The 23,680-nt window shown below is 39.9% G+C and overlaps 1 protein-coding gene and 1 long non-coding RNA gene across 2 annotated transcripts in view; one reads left to right on the forward strand and one right to left on the reverse strand.

Moving 5' to 3' along the window:
* PRICKLE2 (prickle planar cell polarity protein 2) overlaps nt 1-23,680 on the forward strand; it is a gene marked incomplete at its 3' end in the record, with an annotated part of 372,656 nt that overhangs the window by 121,576 nt on the left and 227,400 nt on the right. The window lies entirely within an intron of this gene.
* The window catches only part of LOC308661475, a 33,166-nt gene continuing 13,252 nt past the window's right edge, over nt 3,767-23,680 (reverse strand). The window contains exons 3-8 of the long non-coding RNA XR_014024955.1: nt 21,953-22,146; nt 20,024-20,495; nt 9,534-9,736; nt 7,824-7,888; nt 5,821-5,920; nt 3,767-4,001 (exon numbers count right to left, since the gene is read on the reverse strand). This is a non-coding gene — a long non-coding RNA (uncharacterized lncRNA). The remainder of the gene's footprint in view (nt 4,002-5,820; nt 5,921-7,823; nt 7,889-9,533; nt 9,737-20,023; nt 20,496-21,952; nt 22,147-23,680) is intronic.

Below are 23,680 nucleotides of genomic sequence, written 5' to 3' on the forward strand. Positions count from 1 at the left end.
TTTGGGGAGGCGCCCAAACCTCCCCAAAGGTCGGCAGGAGGAACGGAGACCTGCCGAGGTTTGGGGAGGCGCCCAATCCTCCCCAAAGGTCGGCAGGTCTGCGCGGAGGAACGGAGACCTGCAGAGGTTTGGGGAGGCGCCCAAACCTCCCCAAAGGTCGGCAGGAGGAACGGAGACCTGCCGAGGTTTGGGGAGGCGCCCAAACCTCCCCAAAGGTCGGCAGGAGGAACGGAGACCTGCCGAGGTTTGGGGAGGTTTGGGGAGGCGCCCAAACCTCCCCAAAGGTCGGCAGGAGGAACGGAGACCTGCCGAGGTTTGGGGAGGTTTGGGGAGGCGCCCAAACCTCCCCAAAGGTCGGCAGGAGGAACGGAGACCTGCCGACGTTTGGGGAGGTTTGGGGAGGCGCCCAAACCTCCCCAAAGGTCGGCAGGAGGAACGGAGACCTGCCGACGAGCCGCGGCCACACAGGGTATTCCTGTGTATTCAGGCTTGCAGAACGGCGGATCGGCTTATACTCGAGTCAATAACTTTTTCCAGTTTTTGGGGGTGAAATTGGGGGTCTCGGCTTATACTCGAGTCGGCTTATACTCAAGTATATACGGTAGTTTTGTGTACCTTGTGTACTTTGACAAAACTTTTTTTTAAGGATGGGGAAATGGATGGAGAAATGTTAAGATATGAAAATATTGTTAGAAGGATAGCAGGTAGTATGTCCTATTTGAGAATAAATGTTGTTAAGTAAAAGTTTATTCTCAAATATTAAAATTCCTAAATATTTCTAATATTTCTAATTTTTAGAAAATATATTTCTGAATTGCTGTATGAAAGAGCATGCTTCTGCCCACATATTTAATGGAAGTGAGAGTTGGATATATTAGGATAAACAAATATCAGTCGAATGTGATTAGGGTACTTAAGAGATTTTTATTGATTTTATATAGTTATGAATATAGCTTTAAAGAACTATTTTGAAAAAGGCACAATGGAAAAAACGAATAGAATTATGAGTCTGCCTTTTGTTATTTTTCTTTATGCATTTGTTTTATATCACAATATCTTACCTTTTAGTTTCCTGTTAAAACGTACCATTTTATAGATTTGTGTATAGCATGAGCTGGTAACTTGCCCTGATCCTTTTGCTTAATATTGGTTTAGTGGATCAGAGACTTGTATTTTTCCTTTATTATTAAACACTGGGATTTCAAAACTGCTGGGAATTCTAAAAATGTGACTGTGCAAATATGAAGATATATGTTGAGATTAGTCATGTGGATTTTCAAAATATAACAGCTGTTCCATTTGAGCAGCAGTCTTTTTCCTATGAGGCTGTTGAAATGGCAGTGTTGGAATCATCTCCATAGCAAAACCTTAATCCTGCAAGGATATTAATATAAATTCTCTTCTCTCTGTGTGAATCACCTCTAGCTTTGTATATATATTTTTCTGTCCAACCACCTTTTATATACAACATAGATATAGGCAAGTGAGTGCAATTCTATTTGGAATTTATTCCCAATTAAATTACTCCCTTCTACTACTACACTTATTCCTAATTAAATTATATTCATGAATCCTTCCTACTAATGCTGGACTTTAAGTGGTGTTAGGTGCTAGTTTGTACTTTTGATGCAACCTGCTGTAGTAGTTTCTTACCTACATGTTACACTTGGTTCCGGCTGCTATTTTGTCATCTCAGAAAAAATTGCAGTGGCTGCTTGGGTGGGAAGAAAAACAGATAAATGCTAAGATTCAAGATTTTTTTTATGAAGTTGAATTTGGGACTGGAGGAATTTTACACAGGGATCCAACCTGTCAGCATGGAGAAGAACCTTATAATTCTCCAGATGTTGTTGAACTCTAAGGATGGTTAGAGTTTTTCTAAGCTGAGGGAGGGATGATGGAAGCTACAGTTGAACAACATGTGGGGGCCCACAATTGCTCATTCTGCTTAGTGTTTCAAATCTAGCCCAAAGGAGCAACTAGCTGCATATAGAAATCAGCTAGATGAGGAATAGCTCACTTCCAACCATATGGCAGTTCCCATGAAGTCATGGAAACTTGACAGCATCTGAACCCAACAATTAATGTATTGTGTAAAAGAGGTTCAGAGGGACATCTGGGAGAGAACAAATTCCAGACAAACCTCTAAAGCCTCAGATTCATATCACCAATCATTCTGATAGCTTACTGGGTATGATTTTGGGATAGTTCTCTTCTTTCTGTTTAATCTCCCTCATAGGCTGTCTTGGTGTTAATACAAGCAGGATTGGTTAGGAAAATGCATACTGTATGTGCTTCCTGAGTTTTGGGGAGCTGCTGCTGTTATTAGTCTTGGATTTCACTCTGTGGATGTTAACCAGTTTATCATTGGAATCAAATATGCTTTTCCTTTCTGGGCAACCATGTTTACAGTTAAGGAACTTTGGCTGTATGTGCCTTCAACCTTGATGTATGAACTAGAATGGTTTCACTGTACCGCTCAAACATAAAAACTTAATTTAAAACATGTATTTTTTTGTATAAAGGCAAATCCAAATGCAAGCATTCTGCTTTCACTTGAAATGGATTGTCAAAGAAGTTACCAGCATAGCACTTACACACATGGATGTTTATAGGATGGCTAATGTTTCTTAAGAGATTAAGTGTGACTTGTCATCAGGCTGTTTCCTCTGTAAGGAGTAATATGTTCAGATTTTAAAGTCAGGGCACAAAGCTGCTGATACGTTAAGCCCTCTCTCTCCCTTTTGCATTTTTCTGATTGGAGACTCCAGCGATTAGTTTCAACTCCCCTCCCTTTTTCGTTTTGGGAAATAAAATGCTTCTTTTCCATCATACAACATAGAATCAGATTCATTAAATAGCAGGTTCGGTTACTGAGTGTCTAGACTGTTGCTGGTTTTGGCTGGAGAATATCATTAACTCTCCTTACCAGCAAATGTTTTCCAAAATAGGTTGGGCATGGCCAGACTGCTCAGTGAAACTCAGAGGGGCAAATTCAGCATTCCAGGTTTTCATCAACAGCATGATCCTTGCGCTGGACCATATGCCAATGACTGCTTACGTCACAGCATTTTTTGAGCTTGGATTTGGAGTGACAGACTCAAGGATGCACTTTAAAAAAATGAATGAATCCAAATCCAAAATGGATTAGAGGTAGTCCTCAACATATAACCAATTATGATTGTGAGCCATGAGAGTCATTAAGCAGATCATGTTGACCATACCCAATTTTATGACTTTTTTGTGATGGTCATGAAGTGATTGTTGTGGTTGTAAAGCAGACACCATTGTCGTGAAGCAAACCCATTACTTGCTATGGGACTTCTTTGCTGGAAATGGAAAGTGTACATAAATCATGATCACATGACCACTAAATGCTGCAAACAGCCCTAAATGTTGGCTGGTTGCCAAGTGCCTCAAATGCAGTCACATGATGGGGGTAAGGTGGCCATCAGAATTTGAAATCTGAGTTGAAGGTATCTGTCTTGGGATCTGTTGTAACTTCAAATGGTAACTAAATGATTTTAAGGCAAGGACTACCTGTAATTCACTTTAAAATTTAATTGCATTTTTTTTACTGTATATCCTTCCCACCATTCTGCTCATAGGTCATTCTGTCTTAACAGGATCGCTGCTACCATATAGAGTACCTTGCACCGTCCACCAAAGTATGTTTTTAATATTCAAAATTTATTAAATATAATTGTGCAAACCTGCCTCAACTAGGTCTCCCAAGAAAGCAGAACTCTTGAAATAGGCATTGTCTCAAAAGGAACTTTTATTAGGGACCAATGATAGCACGGAAAACAAGGCAAGGTTTGAGGGAAAAACCCGTGCAAGCACTATATCAAAAGCAATATTCGTTACTCCTCTGCCCATGATCCATTTGAATCTCAGCCAATCCACAGGGGGTATATTGTTTTGGTAACTGGCTCCTTTGGTGTGCTCTTCAAGGTCTCTCTCAGTTTCGTTTCCCTCTGGCTCCAACCACAAACCGTCTCCTAGATAAGGTTGATATTAGTCAGCTGCATTCCATCTCCTCGGGGGAAGGGCAAAGCGGCAAAGCATCCCTCAAAGCATCCCCCCTCCCAACAGAATGGCAGCCCCCCCCAAAATGGTAACAAAAGCACATATAAGATAGAGAGGTAATACATTTCTTTGGGGATCTGACAGTGGGTCTAGATTCCATCATGGGTCTCTGTCAGGTGTGAAGAATCAGGGTCACCTGATTATCTGGGACACTACTCATCCTCTTCATGACCTGTTTTCCTTGTTACCTTCTGGGAGGAGGCTTCGTGGTATCCGCAGCAGAGCATCCAGATTCAACCATAGTTTCATTCCATACAGCATTAACCTTGGGAACTCTCAGGCTTCCTCCCTCCATTATATATTCAAGTTGGACAGTATTTAATATTTTATTGTTATGTATATGTAGTGGGTGTGGGTCTATACATATGTTGTATGTAGTATGTTTTAGGTGGGTGTCATGTATGTGTCTCACTTTGAGAGCAGGCAACTAAATTTCATTTTTGATGTGCGCCATTGTGCCCACAGTAAAAAAAAATGACAGTAAAGATTATCTTATCTTAATTTCCAGTTCAAAAGATTTATTGCTCAAGCCTAAACATATGAATTTAGTCAATTAAATTGGCACTAGATAAGAATCAATGGAATTCAAGAGGGACTGGACTTGGAGCCTTTGTGGATATGTAACATTTCTAGGCTGAGTCCGCTCTTAACTCCACTTCCCCATGCTCTGCTTGCTCTTCTGGTCTCATTGGCCAAATGTGCATGCACGAAGTCGACAAGCTTGTGTGACTGATACTGTATCTCCTCTTTCTTACTCTGTGTGATGCATAGTTACACACCAAATTGCAGCAGTCTTAAGTTATTTTAACTACTTAAATACAGCTAGTATGACTGTTCTTGTGCAGATCAAAGTTGCACAGTTTGTTGCACTGTGAACCACCCTGAGTCCTCAGGGAGAAGGGCGGTATAGAAATATTATTAAATTAAAATTAAATTAAATTAACATTTTTAATTTGGGAATTTTTAGAGAGACTTTGGCAGGCCGAGAAGAAGGCAGGAGGGATATACTGACCTGAGATAGAAGAGAGTTGGAATCTGTTTCCTTTATAAATCCCACTGAAACCTGTTGAACTTATAGAATACAGAATAACAGAGTTGGGAGGGACCTTAGAAATCTTCTAATCAAGCCCACTTCTTAAGAATGAGACCCTAGACCAGGGGTAGGCAATCTTGGCTCTTTTATGACTCGTAGACTTCAAGTCCCAGAATTCCTGAGCCAGTTGAAGTCCACGAGTCATAAAAGAGCCAAGATTGCCTACCCCTGCCCTATACCATTCTGGACAAATGGCTGTTCTTTAAAACCTTTACTGATGGAGCATCTACAACTTCTGGAGGCAAGTAGTTCCACTGGTTAATTGTTTTCACTGTCAGGAAATTCCTCCTTAGTTCTAGGCTGGATCTCTCCTTGATTAGCTTCCATCCATTACAGAAGTCATTGATACAGGTTTGATGCTACATTTTGGTACAAGTGAATTTTCAGCTTTATGAAGTATGGCTAGTTCCTATGAACATTTATCATGTTACCTCCACTTGTACCCTGCTTTTTTCCCTTTTATTACAATTCTGGTATTTCTCCCATTTCCCAAAACACATTAATTCTAGCCCCCCCCTCCCTTAAGTAATGGATGGAGTTCTTCTGTAGCACAGGACTTGTATGCCTCATTGGTCTAAAAATAACTGCACAAAATGGGCAATTGCTTTTGAAAGTTTACATTTGACGGATTGACATACCGGCTCAGCAAAACAACTTTAGCTGTTTAGTGCAAATGGGCTGTCTTTTAGTAGCAGGTATCCTGGTAACTATGTGATCAATTCAGCTTTGTCCTTTTGACTGAAGGAAAAAAAATAATTGAGATGTTACCGGCAGTCCTCAAGTGCCATTCAAAGTTACCAAAGAAAGTGATGTATGACTGGTCTTACATTTACAACCGTCACTGTATTCCTATGGTGATGTGATAAAAATCCAGGTGCTAGGCAACTGGCAAGAATTGATTAGGTTTGCAGTGTGTGTGTGTGTGTGTGTGTGTGTGTGTGTGTGTGTGTGTGTGTGATGTGATCTCCATTTGTAATCTTCCGGGGGGGGGGGCTTCCAACAAGCAAAGTCAGTGGGGGAAGCTGGATTTGCTTAACGACCAGAGCAAAAAAAGGTCATTAAATTGGGCATAGGTCTCTTAACAACCACATTGTTTAGCAACTGAAGTTCTGCTCCTAGCTGTGGTAAAAAGTCAAGGGCTCCATCTACTTTTATTTCACATTCATTCCCCACCCCCAGAGTGAAAGTGATGCTTGTCTTTCTGCCTTGCCTTTTGTAGCTGGATAACATTTAGAGATTTGTTGGGCACCATCTAAACCAGCGGCCCCCAACCTTTTGGGCACCAGGGACCGGTCCCATGGAGAGAGGTTCTTTTCTGCAGACCAGAGGAGACATGATTTTGCTTGTTTGTACAGCCCGGTTTCTGGCATGCTGCGGACCGGTGCCATTCCAGGGACCAGAGTTTGGAGACTCCTGATCTAAACTCTGTTAGCTTTGTGCAGATTATTTTACAAGAACCCATCAGAGTTGGGTTAGTTATGCAACTGAAAATATGCCTGATGTATTCTGTAAGGTATTGCTAAACTTCAAATGTTGTCACAAAGTCTGAGAGCGGGTGCAGATAAACACAAATGTTTATCTTCTTCTTTGCATGTACTTCTAACTGAGAACCTTGTGTTTGCACTGTTTTGAGATAGAGCAGCACTGGTTTTATACTACGAGATCTGGGCTACAAACACCTGGTTAGATCCAGTTTGCATCTATGATAGATGGCAGCCAAATGTTAGAATGTTCTGTGCCTTTTGGAGGCCATCTTATAGTTGCCCAGTGAAACTTAAGGATACAGTTCATTACAAAAACATAACTTTCCATCTTTCGTTTAAATATAATGATTACAGCAGGGGTCTTCAAACTTGGCCCTTTTATGACTTGTGGACTTCAACTCCCAGAATTCCTCAGCCAGGCATGCTGGCTAAGGAATTCTGGGAGTTGAAGTCCACTAGTCATAAAAGGGCCAAGATTGAAGACCCCTGGATTAGAGAGACCCTGGGGGCAAACATGTTGAGTTTGTACCAATGGAACAGATAACACTAACTAGAACAACCATTATTTGGAGACAGCTTAATTTTGGAACAGGCGGTTTAGCTTGGCTACAGTGATTGGCTTCATTAAATTTTAGAAGTTTTGCTAAGTGGCCTTTCTGTAAATTCCTGGTTGGATTTGTTTGGTTTTGACTCTGCATGTTGTCTGAACTTAGTCATTGTGGGTTTATAAAGGTAACACCTGAATTGCAGCAACTATGGCTCATTTAGCAACTCATGGTTATACAAACATTGTCCTTTATTTAACATTATTTAGAGCTGACTCTGATCCTGACAAACTTTGGCCAGGTAGCAACAGGGGAAAATATATGATATGATGGAAGAAAAAAAGAAAGAAAGGGTGCTAAATAAGAATTAAAAGCCTAAAATCAAGGAACATAAACAATTAAGATCAAAAACACATTGGAACACAATAGATTTAACTTGTACATAAAAAGAACATAGGGATGAGTATATCCATAATGATGAGGGGGGAGAAAGTTTATCATAACGTGTGAATCTAACTTCTGTGTGTTTTGGTGTGTATGTGCGTGGTCATTGTTATAAATATGTTTTCTCAGGTTTAGTTGGCTATTTTAAGTTTGCCTCTAGGAACTTACAGTATGCAGATCAACCATGTCATTTTCTTGGGTAGTTCCATCGATTCGTTGAATCCTCTTGAACTCTGGATGATAATATATACAGTAATAAAGTTAGAAAATTAATTTCCACCCATTGGTCTCCACAGTACAAATCACAAAATCCAGACTTTGATTTTCAAGAAGTGAAGAGGGGGTTGGAGTTGGGTTGAGGTTGGAAACAACATTGGGGTTGCCCCCCCAATAACATTTTCAAGCTTTAGCAAACAGACTATTGTCCGGGTACATATGTTCATAATTAATATAACAGTAAATAGCTGTAATATATATGTGACTAGTCAACATTTCAGAGGTATTTCCATATCTTATTCCTCAATGCCAGAGTAACAGGTAAAACATCGAATGCTCTTGAAAAGCTGTTAATAATTCAGGGAGTATTCAGAGATGTATCTTTCTTGAAAGTAGCCCCTGTTGAACTCTGCAGCACAGTCAAATACTTTATAAAAATGTCATATTATATCAAAATGTTTTATGATAATGTTCATGTCATAAACTGATTATAAAATTTGCCATATTTCAATTCCATGTGAGTCATGAGCCCCAAATTTGGGGTGCATTCTGTAAGCTCATTTGAGGTAGTTTGATTGAAAACGTTTTGCCCTGTGGCAGGGGTAGGCAACCTTGGCTCTTGTATGACTCATGGACTTCAAGTCCCAGAATTCCTGAGCCAGCTGCTGGCTCAGGAATTCTGGGAGTTGAAGTGCATGAGTCATAAAAGAGCCAAGGTTGCCTACCCCTGCTCTATGGGGTACTATTTTGCCCAGTTAAAGGTTACAGACAGGAAGAGTTTTAATAGTATATAGATGTTGCAGAAATACTGGCTAAACTGGTAATCTTCGACTTAATAGCAGTTCATTTGGGGACCATTCAAAGTTACAGTGGTGCTAAAAAAGTGACTTATGACAGCTTTTCACACAACTGTTGCGGCATCCCCATTGTCACGTGATCAAAATTTGGATGCTTTGGCAACCTGTTCATATTTATGACGGTTGCCGTGTTCTGGGGTGATGTGATCACGTTTTGCGACCCACTGACAAGCAAAGTCAATGGGGAAGCCAGATTCATTTATCGAACCCTGTTGCTAACTGCAGTGGTTCACTTAAGAACTGTGGCAAGAATGGTCGTAAAATGGGGCAAAATCCACTTAACAACCATCTCACTTAGCAACAGAAATTTTGGGGTCAGTTTTGGTCATATGTTGACCTGTAGTCAAATTCTGCAAAGCTTGCAAATGGCCTCTTTTATATGTCCATGGTTTGAAGTTCTATATCTTGCGATAAGTGCTGTGACTGGAAGCACATCTTTGATTCTCCAAGGAACTCTACAAGTGGGTAGTATAGCCTCTATTGAGGAAAGAGGCAGAAAATCTTCCTTGTAATGAACTTGTTTCAGTTCTTTCCAAGCTTTGATTATTATTATTTTTAAATGAGGTTAGGTGAATTACAGAGTGTGGCTTTAAATACTTTTTCATCTCTTTTAATTGTTATATTGAGATTGGTGTTCCCCTCCTCTGGTGTTGCTTAGTTGTTTCTGCAAACCCATTTAAGCTGATGGGTAGGATTTTAATTGACAAAATAAATCCTGTGTTATAATCTAACAATTCAACAAAGTGTTATTTTATCTCATAACAATGCATTGTTATGGCACCATAGGAGCAAAAAGGGTACATACCACATAATGCTCTTCTGCCTTATAATAGCATTGTGCAAACTGAATTTCTTGACTGCGTCTGAGTTTTTGACATAGCATTCTGTCTGCAAGTCTAAACACAGACAGAGGTGTTTGTACTTCAGGCCCGCAAACCCAGCTGATTTCCCACTCAGATAGATGACCTCATTATCTAGTCAGTATAGTAGGAGAAGGAGTGGCAGAACCTGAGGGTGGAGTTAAAAGAGGAATCAGCCTAGAATTTCTACGTAGTCACAAGTGAACTAAGTCCAACCTCCCCTTGAATTCCATTGAGCCTTATCTGACTCCTAGCCAGTGCTAACTGTTAGTTGAGAATTTTCCTGTGCATAAGCATGAGTAGCAATAAATCAGACCTTCATGTGTGGACCTCATCTATTGCGTCTGACAGTTCATGTATATAATAACCAACCAGGTAGCAAATAAAAGTTATTTCCCTCTACAGAGTCCTATGGTGCTGTGCATATGAAACTTCCGTGGACATACAAAAATTCCCCAAAACAAAATTTTCACCCCACAATGGTGGGAGCTTACTCTGATCTTCATCCTTACTTCTCAGTAAGCAAAGTGCTAGAATTTGGGCTGTTTCTTGTGCCGACTTCATGTAAACATGCACAATTACGGGACTAGTATTGCTGTGAATGAAATGGATTATTTCAAAACTTCTGAAATAAAAGAGCTATTCTCTCTAGGGATACACCCTTTGACTTGTACCCTTCCTGTTTTGATTTGGACCCACCACCATGAGCAGGCAGCCCTCAGGATCCTTTCAAAATTATAACTCATCGCTCAGGTTGAAAAATGACATTCTTTACCTTTACCTTATGGGAGCAATAATTCTTTGCAGGCAAATCCTCTTGAACACAGCTAGTTATGAGGAAGAGATGGGGAAAGGAACTGTACATAGAAAAACAGCAGCCCTGGCCAGAAAAGTCACAGAATTCAAACCTCCATCACTGTTTAACTCAATGGGCCATGCCAAGTAGGTTTTAGAATATTATACAGGTAGTCCTTGACTTGCAACCATTTGTTTAATGACCGTTTAAAGATACAACAGCGCTAAAAAAAGCGACTTATTACCCGTTCTCACATTTATGACCCGTTGCAGCATCCCCGTGATCATGTGATCAGATCTTGGGTGTCTGGCAACCAGCATGTATTTACGATGCTTGCCATGTTCCAGGCTACTGGGATTGTCATTTGCAACCTTTCTGGGTTTCCCCCCCCAGATTTAAATTCTATTAATTTTTATCAAATATATAAGATACAAAGGAAAAATAAAAGTAATGGAACACTAGGGGAAGGATAAAGGGAAAAAGAGAAAATGTGGGATAGGAAGGAAAAAAAGAAAAAAAGGTGTTGACTTCCAACTCTTTGGCACAGTAGAAGATAATAACATTACAACCTCAACTTTTTACTTTTATACAATAGTGTAAATACAATAGTATTAGTATATACTAGCCGTTTCTATAACAATAAACCAATCAATAAAAACAGAGTCAAAATTTCATTTCCCCCCCCCATCACATGCACACTGTCTGGAAGTAATTTCCAAATAGAAACAAAATTAAATATATTCTCTTCTTTGGATAAAAGAATTGATTGAACAATCTCTGGTTTTCCTTGCTGTGAGAAATGATATATATATTTCTGTTTACTCGTTAATATCTATAGACTATCATAATTCATATTAATAAAATTCAGAATATTCTTTAAAAAAAATTAACCCTAAAGGAAAATACTTTTTTTAAATTTTAAAATATTAAACTTTCCTTTAAAAACATTTCTAAAATCAGTAAGTCCTAACACATCTTTTTTAAAAAACAAAACAAAAAAACTTTACTCTTTTTAAACTTCCTGTTAACATTCATTAAAAATTCACTTTCCATAATATTTTACCAACTTTAAAGATTACTCAAAGATTACTGAAACTTTTGACAAGCGGAATCAATGGAAGAAGTCAGATTCTTTTAAGGAGTGCATGATTCCCTTAAAGATCATACTGATTTGCTTAATAGCCATGGCAGAAAAAGTCATAAAATGGGGCATGATCCACTTAACAATTGCCTTGCTTAGCAATGGAATTTTGGGGCTCAGTTGTGGTTCTAAGTTGTGCACTACCTATCATCGAGGTCAACAGGAGCTTTTGTGAGTGTTCGTTTTATTATGAGCCTTATCATGAGCCTTGGTGGAGCAGAGGGCTAATGCCTCCTTAAGTAACACCAGCTGCCTGCAATTAGTGCAGGTTCGAGTCCCACCAGGCTCAAGGTTGACTCAGCCTTCCATCCTTCCGAGGTAGGTAAAATGAGGACCCAGATTGTTGGGGGCAATAAGCTGACTTTGTAATAATGCCGCTTGGTGTGTGTGTGTGAAAGCCCTAATAAGCAACCATATACATAGAATGAAGGCTATTGCTAAGCTTGTAAGCCGCCCTGAGTCTTCGGAGAAGGGCGGGATATAAATGTAATAAAATAAATAAAAATAAATAAATATTAGTTAAAATCCTGTTTCATTGTTTTTGTTGTTATAGGATTACCCACAAATTCCACTCTTGCAAAGGGTTGGATTGAGCCAAGGGAGTGTAGGGTCCTTGGTAGGCTTTACTTTTTTATTCTACAACTGATCTTTATTATTATTATTATTATTATTATTATTATTATTATTATTATTCATATCGTTGGTGCTATTATTATTTCCAGTAGTATCCACTCTGGGATGCCGCTATACGGGAATACATGTGTTCACCTGTCTACCCACTCAATATATCGGCAAGTTTTTTTTAATAATATAAAATGGTTTAACCATGTCTATAACTGAAGTATAGAACTCACTTGTAAATGGGTAATAGACAGGTGTTACACTTGTTAAATGTCTTCAGGACTGTGTTTAACCTATTCCGCTGTGGATTAAATAAGGATATTTCTGCGGAAACGTAAGGTCAGCAGGGTGGAGTTTGAGAGTGCACTGGCTTTTGTAGGCCCATGAGAATTGATTGTATCAGCAAAGTGATTAAAGGGAAAACCCCAGCCACCCTTCAATTGCTATTCACAGTAACTACAAGAAATGCGATGTGTAACAAGCATCCTTTGACTTTGTTTGCTGGCTGACCTTTCCAGAAGTTCAGGAAAGGATAACAGTAACTGGGCCTATTTCCCAAGATGACATTTGTATGCTCGATTAGAGATCCCTCGACCTTCATCCGATAAGCTTTGAGAAGCGGGGAAAAATTATCAAGGGAAGGCAGTTTTTATTACTGGTCTCAGCAAGCATCCTTTATTTGTTGACATTTTGATAGCCAATCTTCTTCAAATCTCTGACTGCTTCTGAAATAAGCAAGTCCAGATTTTCAGGATGTTGTTCCCTTGATATGTTAGATCATATACGTACCATGCAGAATAATACAACTGAATCTCTTTGGGTTCAAAGTTGACAGAATGATTGGGCAGTTGTAGAGTATCTGCATTGCACACAAAAGGTACAGCCTCAGTCCTATCAGAGCTGAAAAAAATTCTTCTCTGAATACATGGAGTGACACTGCCAATTTGCAACAAAACTGATGTAGTATAAAGTAGTTCTTATGTTCCTAACGTCAGGAGAACTATAATTGAAATTACAGATAACCTAGACATCAGTACATAACTTGAACTCATATACTGTTGTTGTTGTTGTTAGCTGCGAAGTCGTGTCCGACTCATCGTGACCCTATGGACAACGTTCCTCCAGGCCTTCCTATCCTCTACCATCTTCTGCAGTCCATTTAAGCTCACGCCTACTGCTTCAGTGACTCCATCCAGCCACCTCATTCTCTGTCGTCCCCTTCTTCTCTTGCCCTCAGTCTTTCCTAGCATTAGGCTCTTCTCCAATGAGTCCTTCCTTCTCATTAGGTGGCCAAAGTATTTGAGTTTTAGCTTCAGGATCTGGCCTTCTAAAGAACAGTCAGGGTTGATCTCCTCTAGGACTGACCGGTTTGATCACCTTGCAGTCCAAGGGACTCGCAGGAGTCTTCTCCAGCACTCATATACTGTAACATACAGTATTTAGGTTTATGTATATCCTACTTTTGAATGTAAAATAGTTAAAATAACAGAATAGCAGAGTTGGAAGGGAACTTGGATGTCTTCTAGTCCAACTCCCTGGTCAAGCAGGAAGCCCTATACCATTTCAGACAAATAGTTGTCCAGTTTCTTGTTAAAAACCTCCAGTGTTGGAGCACCCACAACTTCTGGAGATAAGCCATTCCACTGATTAATTGTTCTAACCATCAGGAGATTTCTGCTAAGTTAGGTTTCTTAATCAGAGCATCATAAAAATAGTTGAATGTATGAAAATTTATTACAGTCAATGCATCCAGTTTTGGATGGCAATAGGCAGTTGACGGTAACAGATTAATATTTAAAACAGTCTTATTAGGCAGCAGTTAAATGGGGTTTCTTATATAGATAGTCCTTGACTTAACATTCCAAGTTACAATGGCACTGAAAAAAGTGACTTACAACAATTTTTCATATGGCCATTGCAGCTTCCCCATGGTCATACGACTAAAATTCAGATGCTTGGCAACTATAGCATTGTACGCGGTATCTGCGCTATCTAACAAAATGAAATTCAATGGTGAAAAAAGTAAAGTTGTACATTTAGGCAAGAAAAACCAAATGTACAGGTATAGTATAGGTGGTACCTTGCTCAACAGTAGTAATTGTGAGAGGGATCTCAGAGTCGTAGTGGACAATCACTTAAATATGAGCCAGCAGTGTGCTGCAGCTGCCAAAAAAAAAAGGCAACACACTGCTAGGCTGCATTAGCAGAGGGATAGAATCAAGATCACATGAAGTATTAATACCACTTTACAATGCCTTGGTAAGGCCATACTTGGAATACTGCATCCAGTTTTGGTCACCACGATGTAAGAAAGATGTTGAGACTCTAGAAAGAGTACAAAGAAGAGCAACAAATTTGGTCAGGGGACTGGAGGCTCAAACATATAAGGAATGGCTGCTGGAATTGGGTATGTCTAGTTTAATGAAGAGAAGGACGAGGGGGGACATGAAAGCAGTGTTCCAATATCTCAGGGGCTGCCACTAAGAAGAGTGAGTCAAGCTATTCTCCAAAGGACCAAAGGGCAGGACAAGAAGCAATGGATGGAAACTACCCAAAGAGAGAAGCAACCTAGAACTAAGGAGAAACTTCCTGACAGTTAGAACTATTAATCAGTGGAACAACCTGCCTCCAGAAGCTGTGAATGCTCCAACACTGGAAGTTTTTAAGAAGAGATTGGACAGCCATTTGTCTGAAATGGATAGGGTTTCCTGCCTGAGCAGGGGGTTGGACTAGATAACCTCCAAGGTCCCTTCCATCATCATCATCATCATCATCATCATCATCATCATCATCATCATCATCATCATCATTATAAGTTGCAGTGTCCTGGGGTCATGTGATCTCCTTTTGCAACTTTCTGATATGCAAAGTCAATGGGGAAACCAGATTCACTTAACAATTGGATTGCTAATTTAACAATTGCAGGGATTCACTTAGCACCTGTGGGAAGAAAAGTCATAAAATGGGGCCAAAGTAACTTAACAACTGTCTTTCTTAGCAATGGAAATGTTGGGCTCAGTTGTGGTTGTAAGTAAAAGACTACCTATATAGACAAAAAAATTTTGGAGGAAGAACCTCTGATTTTCCAGATAGTTTTGCAGTTATGACTCACATTATCCATGGACAATGGTACCCTAATCTGCATGAGCTGTCTTTGCACTCTAACCCTTTGTACTTTTTTTAGTTGTTGTTATGTCTGCATATGAAAGCCAGCTACAAATATATTGGGAAGCAATTTATTGCAAGACATGATTAATAATACATCTATAATAAAGAATAAAAGCTAAAAACCTTAGACAATCTAATTTTGTTTCTTTTTGCTATCTTAGGTCCAACACACTTTATATGAATTTTATGGACACCATTAAGCAAGGTTCCTTTAATAAAGCTTAAAGGCACAATTAGTAACCAATTTTCTAATTATAAAGTATGCTTTAGGCAATTGTGCAAAGCAGTTTCTTAAATGGAAAGTGGATTAAATTAGCTTCAAAAGCTAACTATTTTCATTCAAGAAACTTGGTCATTTTCAAAATGTGATTTTGTTTAGGTGTAAGATCTTAACACCTTTCTTGTTCTCTTCACTAAAAAAAAATCTTCCTTATATTCCTTTGTGGATTAAACTTTTTTTTTAAAGAATGAAATCCATGGTATATCGGAAGTAGACCCCCACTATGTTGCATTGGTTATAGACCTATAAAAATGCATCTGGCTTGCAACCTCAATGGGTATGCGCACATCTGGATAAGTATCTTCCACCCTTCCAGCAATTGCCAAAAAACCAGCAATTTTAAATTGGATTGCTGGAAGGCTAAGAAAAGCCTACTCGGTTACCCAACCCTGCCACTAAGTCATTCTGCTCAAAATTGAAGAAAAAAACAGGAACTGTAAAGCAAAATCATTGGAAAGGGACTAGGACTTTTGTAAATCATTGAATTCACCCTTCTGCTAGTCCTCAAAATTCAGCAGTCTGGTTCCCAAGAAAAACTGAAACATTAGTCAGAGTGGTCAGCAGATCTGCACCACCCCCCCCCCCAAAAAAGAGTGGAAAGTAGTTCAGTTCCTCCAAGCTAAGTTTGTAGGCTGATCAGGCAGGAAATATGAAAGGTTCCCTGGGTCACACTTTTAATGACCCAAAACTGGATACAAATTGCCTGCCCAGGATATAGGGAGTTTTGCAGACTGGAAAAGTGGGAAAAGATCTATTTCCTTCCAAGGCAATGGAAGAGAGATCTAAGGACTTGTGAAGTTTTAAATCTCTAATATTAGAATAAATTGTTTGCACGAGTAAACATGGTAGTTGTCTTCCAATACTTGAAGCGCTCTCATAAGGAACAGGGCATGAATTTATTCTCCATGGCACCTGAGGAAGCAATGGGTGGAAGCTGGTCAGGGGAGAGCCAACCTGGAAATAAGGACGAATTTCCTGACCATAAGAACAATGAATTAATAGAACAGGTCGTCTCTCTGAGTTGTAGGTGCTCCATTGCCAGAGGTCTCCAAGAAAAGATTGGATAATCATTTGTCTGGGCTAGTATAAGGACTCCTGTCTTGGGTGGGGGTGTTGGGAGTAGAAGACCTCTAAGGTCTACTCCAGCCTTGTGATTCTATGTTTGGTGACTCTGTCATCTGCATCAGCAGTTATTTATTCCAGTGAGGTAGCAACCGATCATTAGATCATTAGATCAGCACTGCATCCATGCTGAATTTAATTGCAATAGTTGTACTTAAACTCTTCAGAGCAGCGGTTCCCAACCTTTTCTACACCCCACACCCCTAGAACGCTTCTGATATATTCTCTCACCCCTGACAAAAATTATGCTATGTACACTATAATTTTGAAACTTCTAAACCCTGGCATATCGTCTCACACCCCCAGGGGGTGTGAGCAGCCCCGGTTGGGAAGCCTTGCTTTAGAGTAACCAAGCTGCTGTAATTCTTCAGCTAACAAGCAAAATTCCATAACCCTGAAAGTGAGCATTCTTGTTGGGTAAATTCACAAAGTTTCCTTGATTAAGTATGCCTCTCTAGAGGTGGCAGAACTAAAGGGTCACTTTAATGTTACACACACCAAGAAATTCCTACTCTTGCTTTCCTAATAGAAACATAATCCCATAAAGCATTAAATTTTATCCCTAACTCGAATGAGAAAAAGAGGGCCTTTTTCACCCTTCTGTTTTTTCTTAACCCAAGGGAAAACAGCAAATCACTTTCTGTGCACATCTAAGATAGAAAAAAATGTGGGTTAGATAGCATTACCACCAGATGGATTCGTAGCTGGCTGACAGGCCGTACTCAGCGTGTGGTCCTCAATGGAACCGCATCTACATGGAAGGAAGTGTGTAGTGGGGTGCCCCAGGGCTCTGTTCTGGGCCCAGTGCTCTTCAATATCTTCATTAATGATTTGGATGAGGGGATAGATGGGGAACTCATCAAATTTGCAGACGACACCAAGCTGGCAGGAAAAGCCAATACTCCAGAAGATAGGCTTAAGATACAGAAGGATCTGGACAGACTCGAACACTGGGCACTATCTAACAAAATAAAATTCAATGGTGAAAAAAGTAAGGTTCTACATTTAGGCAGGAAAAATCAAATGCATAGGTATAGTATAGGTGGTACCTTGCTCAATAGTAGTAACTGGGAGAGGGATCTCGGAGTCTTAGTAGACAATCACTTAAATATGAGCCAGCAGTGTGCTGCAGCTGCCAAAAAAGCCAACACAGTGCTAGGCTGCATTAACCAGAGGGATAGAATCAAGATCAAGTGAAGTACTAATACCACTTTACAATGCTTTGGTAAGGCCACACCTGGAATACTGCATCCAGTTTTGGTCACCACGATGTAAAAAAGATGTCAAAACTCTAGAAAGGGTACAGAAAAGAGCAACCAAGATGATTAGGGGGCTGGAGGCTAAAACATATAGGGAACGGTTGCTGGAATTGGGTATGTGTAGTTTAATGAAGAGAAGGGTGAGGGGTGACACGATAGCAGTGTTCCAATATCTCAGGGGCTGCCACAAAGAAGAGGGAGTCAAGCTATTCTCCAAAGCAGCTGAAAGCAGGACAAGAAGCAACGGATGGAAACTAGTCAAGGAGAGAAGCAACCTAGAACTAAGGAGAAACTTCCTGACAGTTAGAAAAATTAACCAGTGGAACAACCTGCCTCCAGAGGTTGTGAATGCTCCAACACTGGAGGTTTTTAAAAAGAGACTGGACAGCCATTTGCCTGAAATGGTATAAGGTTTCCTGCCTGAGCAGGGGGTTGGACTAGATGACCTCCAAGGTCCCTTCCAACTTTATTATTATTATTATTATTATTATTATTATTATTATTATTATTATTATTATTATTATTATTATTATTATTATTATGCAAGCCATAAGTAAATATTGCAAAGTAAAATGTCTTTTTTCATCATTCCTTCACAGATAGGATGGATGGATGGATAGATAGATAGATAGATAGATAGATAGACAGACAAATAAATAGATAAATATTACTTTTCTGACTGAATGATCTTTCCATCAATTTCTTATTTTATGCATACAATTTTTAAGAAAAGCCACAGAGAATGAAAAGTTTTAAATTCATTCTACTTACCAGATGAGCTTCCAACAATATAGTGAAACAATTGCCAATGAAACCCTCTTGTGTCTGGCAGAAGATTCGTAAACAAGAGTTGTGCAGTGCTACCCTTTGGATTTCAGACTGATTAGCAGTAAAACAACTCACCAAAAAGAATTACCTTCTCATAGAAATGAAATGAAATGAAATGGATATCACTGAAACTTCTCGGATTTAATTTCAGCTAGTCTGGAGCTACTGGGAGGTGTGTCATGGGAAATAATGTTCAGAATAGCTAAATGGAAAGTGTTGATTTTTATTGGAAAGTAAGACAGAGACACACAGTACACAAACAGACACACGCACACCCAGACATAGAGGTATTTTGCTGAATTCATCCACTCCTTTCTAAGATGTCCTATTTAAGGAAAATGGAGGTAGGAGGGAGAGGGGAAGATTTGGAAGTTTATTTATTTATTTAATTAGTTTTATATACCGCCCTATTCCCGAAGGACTCAGGGCGGTTTACAGGGCAAAGTTTAAAAACAATATAAAAGTTAAAATAGAAATAGAATTAAAATAAATTAAATTAATTACTAGCCCAACAAATTAAAACAAAGTTTAAAACTTAAAACCCCTCAGTCCAGGCCAGATAGATCAAAAAGCCAAGTTTTCAGGTCCCGACGAAACGAACGCAGGTCGGGGGCGGTCCAGAGTTCCACAGGTAGGTCATTCCATAGGGCAGGCGTGCCCACAGAGAACGCCCTCCCTCTGGGGATCACCTGCTGGCACTCCCTGACCGGCGGCACCCTAAGGAGGCCCTCCCTATGGGAGCGCACAGGACGATGGGAAGTTGATACTGGCAGCAGGTGCTCCCTAAAATAATCCGGACCCAAGCCATTTAGGGATTTTTAGGTCATCACCAGCACCTTGATTCTCACCCGGAGGGCAACTGGAAGGCAATGCAGCTCGCGGAGAAGAGGCGTTACACGGGAGTATCGGGAGACTCCCATCACAACTCGCGCGGCTGCATTCTGCACCAGCTGAAGCCTCCGAGTGGTCCTCAAGGGCAGCCCCATGTAGAGAGCGTTGCAGTAGTCTAACTGGGAGGTCACAAGCGCATGAGTGACTGTGCGTAGGGCATCTCGGTCCAGTTACAAGACTGCTCCAGTGTTTGGATAGATACAGACAGACAGATTATCTGTACAATGGGAAAAAAATGTTACCAAATTATTTTAAAAGAAAATGAGTAGGAATACAAATCTCTCAACTTCTCACACAATCCCCAACATATAACAGAGTGAATGACATACCTTGATTGTTGAATAATATTTATATAGAATAGAGCTGGAAGGGATCTTGGAGTCTTCTAGTCCAGCCCCCTGCTCAAGCAGGAGAACCTACACCATCTCAGACAGGTGATTGTCCAGTCTTTTCTTAAAGATCTCCAGTGATGGGGCACCCATGATTTCTGGGGGTAAGGTGTTCCACTGGTTGATTGTCCACACTGTCAGGAAGTTTCTCCTTAAATCCAGGTTGTTTCTCTCTTTGAACAGTTGCCAACCATTTTTTCTTGTCCTTCCCTCTGGTGCTCTGGTGAACAAAGTGACCCCCTTCTTCCTTGGGTCAGCCCTTCAGATACTGGAACACTGCTATCATGTCTCCCCTATTTCTTCTTTTCTTTAGACTAGCCAAACCCAAGTCCTGCAGCTGTTCTTTGTATGTTTTAGCCTCCAGGCCTTTGATCATCTTAGTTGCTCTTCTCTGAATCTTTCTCAGTCTAACCTTAAAAGACAAACCAATTAAATACCTTGGGATCTGCATCAGCATTTTAAGACCCTTTCATACCTTCTAAGAAAAAAAAAGCAAGCAAAATAGGCAAAGCCACTAAATTTGACCATGTAATAATGCTTTTCCTTGCCAACATTCTGTTTGTGCTTTTATTGCATTGTTTTTATAGTCACTTTTCATTTCCTGTCCTATTCAGTAAGTTCTGATTTTCAATTTGCATCAATGCTTGTTTCTTGGCTGTCTTTTACATAATCAGCCAATGCATGCTTTTCTTTTTTGACATTTTGTTTGACTTGAAGTAAACCTCCGTCTCCATTTCTGTGGGGTGGGTGAAATCATTATCACTATGGGGATGTAATGCATGGTGAATAGTTTTCTTGTTGTGTGAACTAAGCTGTCCAGTTCAGCTTGTGTCCAGTTATTATTTGCATCCCCTATCAACCCACACATTGTTCCAAGTTAACTCACAGGAACAGAGATGGTCAGGAAGATGCAGAAGGAAGAGTAAGCTAGATAAGATAACCATTTATATATATGTGTCTTGTTATATATGTGTATGTATGTATGTATGTGTGCACACACACACACACACACACACACACACACACACACACGGACAAACTGAACAAGTAAATGTGGCTTATTGGCATTTTGTCCTGAAAAAAGGTCAGTGCTGTGAATGTGAATAATTGAAAATGCATAAAGAGTTTTTTTAGATAGGAAAAAAACACAATTTTAGTACAGTATATAAGTACCAGGAGCAATCAAGGAGTAGATTCCATTATGAGCTGACATTATTTTAATACCTTCCCCTCTGCCCATTGTGCTTTGGTTCTTTTAATGTATAAAAGTCACTTTTGCCTCTTCAGGTGAACATTCTCCAAATAGTGCTTCTGACTAAACATAGTGCCATATTGTTGTGTCACAGTAATACTACAACATGGGACATGCCAAACTGTGATTCTACTGTGAAAGTGGAGAAAATTGTCAAATGCAACTTATTGTTAGAGGAGAATATTTGCAGCTCAGAGTTGAAATTAGGGGTCCTTGGTGCTCTCTGAGTTTGCTTGTTACCCAAACTAGGTAACATCAGAACTGGTAATGTTGCCTAGTGTGGGTAATGAAATGTCTGCAAGAAAACAAGCAAACTCAGAGAGTACTTAAATACAACTTAAACAGAGAAAAGCACTTGAGCTTTCAGCTCCAGCCAATTCTAGTCAGCATAGCCAGGGGGAACAGATTAGGAGAGTTTAAGACAAAAATATCTAGAGGGCACCACGTTGTTATTTCTGGCTTATCAGATGCATGCAGGTCCCCAGGGAATGTGGAGGAGAATACATCAAATGCAGAAATCAGGTAGCTTTTCTAGCATTATTAACAACACTGTTTCTAAGAACCCAGGTAAGAACTGGATACAGTTCTTCTCACTTTGGGAGCTGACTCACACTCACTCTGTCACACCTGTCTTTATAAACTGAGAAGTATAACAAGAACAGAGAGAGATTGCAGGAGAAGGAAGCATCTTTACGTCTGGGCCTGATGCTTCTGAATTCCTCTTGGAAGAGATTTTTGACTTGCAAAATTCACAGCTCTGTGAGGGTCTGTAAATGTTTCATGGAAGAACCCTGTTGGGCTCATGTGCTTCCTGAAAACAAAGAACGTGAAAACAAATAAAGCAATAAAGTAGCTCAGGGTTGCATATTGCACACAGTGCCATCATTAGCTAGGTATACGTGCCTGCAATTTTATTTTTGGAAAACTATATTTAGGAAGCACTGAAGATATCAGTAAAATGCCAATCCCAACTGTCCCACTGTTCAGAAATATTTAGATGTTTGTAAGCTGGTTGAGAATGCATATTGGAGCCTGGTAATTAAAACAAAAGGGATGCGGTGGCTCTGGGTTAGGATGCTGAGCTTGTCGATCAGAAGGTCGGCAGTTTGGTGGGTCGAATCCCAAGTGCCGCGTAGCAGAGTGAGCGCCTGTTACTCGTCCCAGCTTCTGCCAACCTAGCAGTTCGAAAGCACGTAAAAATGCAAGTAAAAAAATAGGGACCACTACGGTGGGAAGGTAACAGCGTTCCATGCGCCTTTGGCGTCTAGTCATGCCGGCCACATGACCACGGAGATGTCCTCAGACAAGCGCTGGCTCTTCGGCTTTGAAACGGAGATGAGCACCGGCCCCTAGAGTTGGAAACGACTAGCACGCATGTGTGGGGGAACCTTTACCTTTACCTAATTAAAACAAGATTTGCACTGGGCAGCTAATTGGCTTCTTTTTACATTCACATTCACATTCTCTCTCTCTCTCTCTCTCTCTCTCTCTCTCTCTCTCTCACACACACACACACACACACACACACACACACACACACACTGATAGACAGCATCTGTCTGCTGTTGATATTGGCTCATTTCTACTGTTCCGTAGAAATTGAAAGTGTCCTGGGATAGTGAGATTTGGATCCAGTCTTAGATTCCTTCTTGCATGTATTATCACAAAGATTAATTTAAGAGAGATTATTCTACAAATAGGCATGCTTATATAGTTATCATGAACTAATTATAGGCATGTTGAAAGACCTTTAATTTTGTAACAAAAATTAGGTATTTCTACTCCAGAGATGTGAAAAAGTGTTGCTTTCCAGATGTTGCCACCCTACAGATCCCAGTACTCATGGCAAAAATGGCCAACAGTGAAGGCTATTAAGGCTATTGAGCAAACTCTTTAGGGTCCACCCATTCTACTCTTCTGTTAAGTAAATATACACGTTGTTCCTTCCACACTGCTTGGCTTTCTGTCCAGAGAACTATTCAGTTTCTCTTCTCCATAGTTATGCTCTTTGCTATTCTGTATTTATTTAAGCAGACATAACTTATTCATTGGGTCTAAGCATATACTGTCTTTCCCGTAATAACAGAATGGTGGGATTTTCGGGATAAACAGAAGGAAATACTTCTGCATATGGTTAAACAATGGAATGTACTGCCATGAGATATAGTTGATACTCATCAACTTGAATGAGTTAATGTTGTATATCAGTTAGAGTACAAAGAAGGGGAAGTTAGAAACTAAATATTTATTCAATACTGTAAAGTTTTAGTAGATTTCTTTTCTATTTCTTCTTATCTTTTTTTCTCTAAGGCAATTCATCTTTAAATAATAAAACAATGGAGGTA

The sequence above is a fragment of the Vipera berus genome, assembly GCF_964194415.1.
Source record: "Vipera berus genome assembly, chromosome: 2".
NCBI classification, from domain to species: domain Eukaryota; kingdom Metazoa; phylum Chordata; class Lepidosauria; order Squamata; family Viperidae; genus Vipera; species Vipera berus.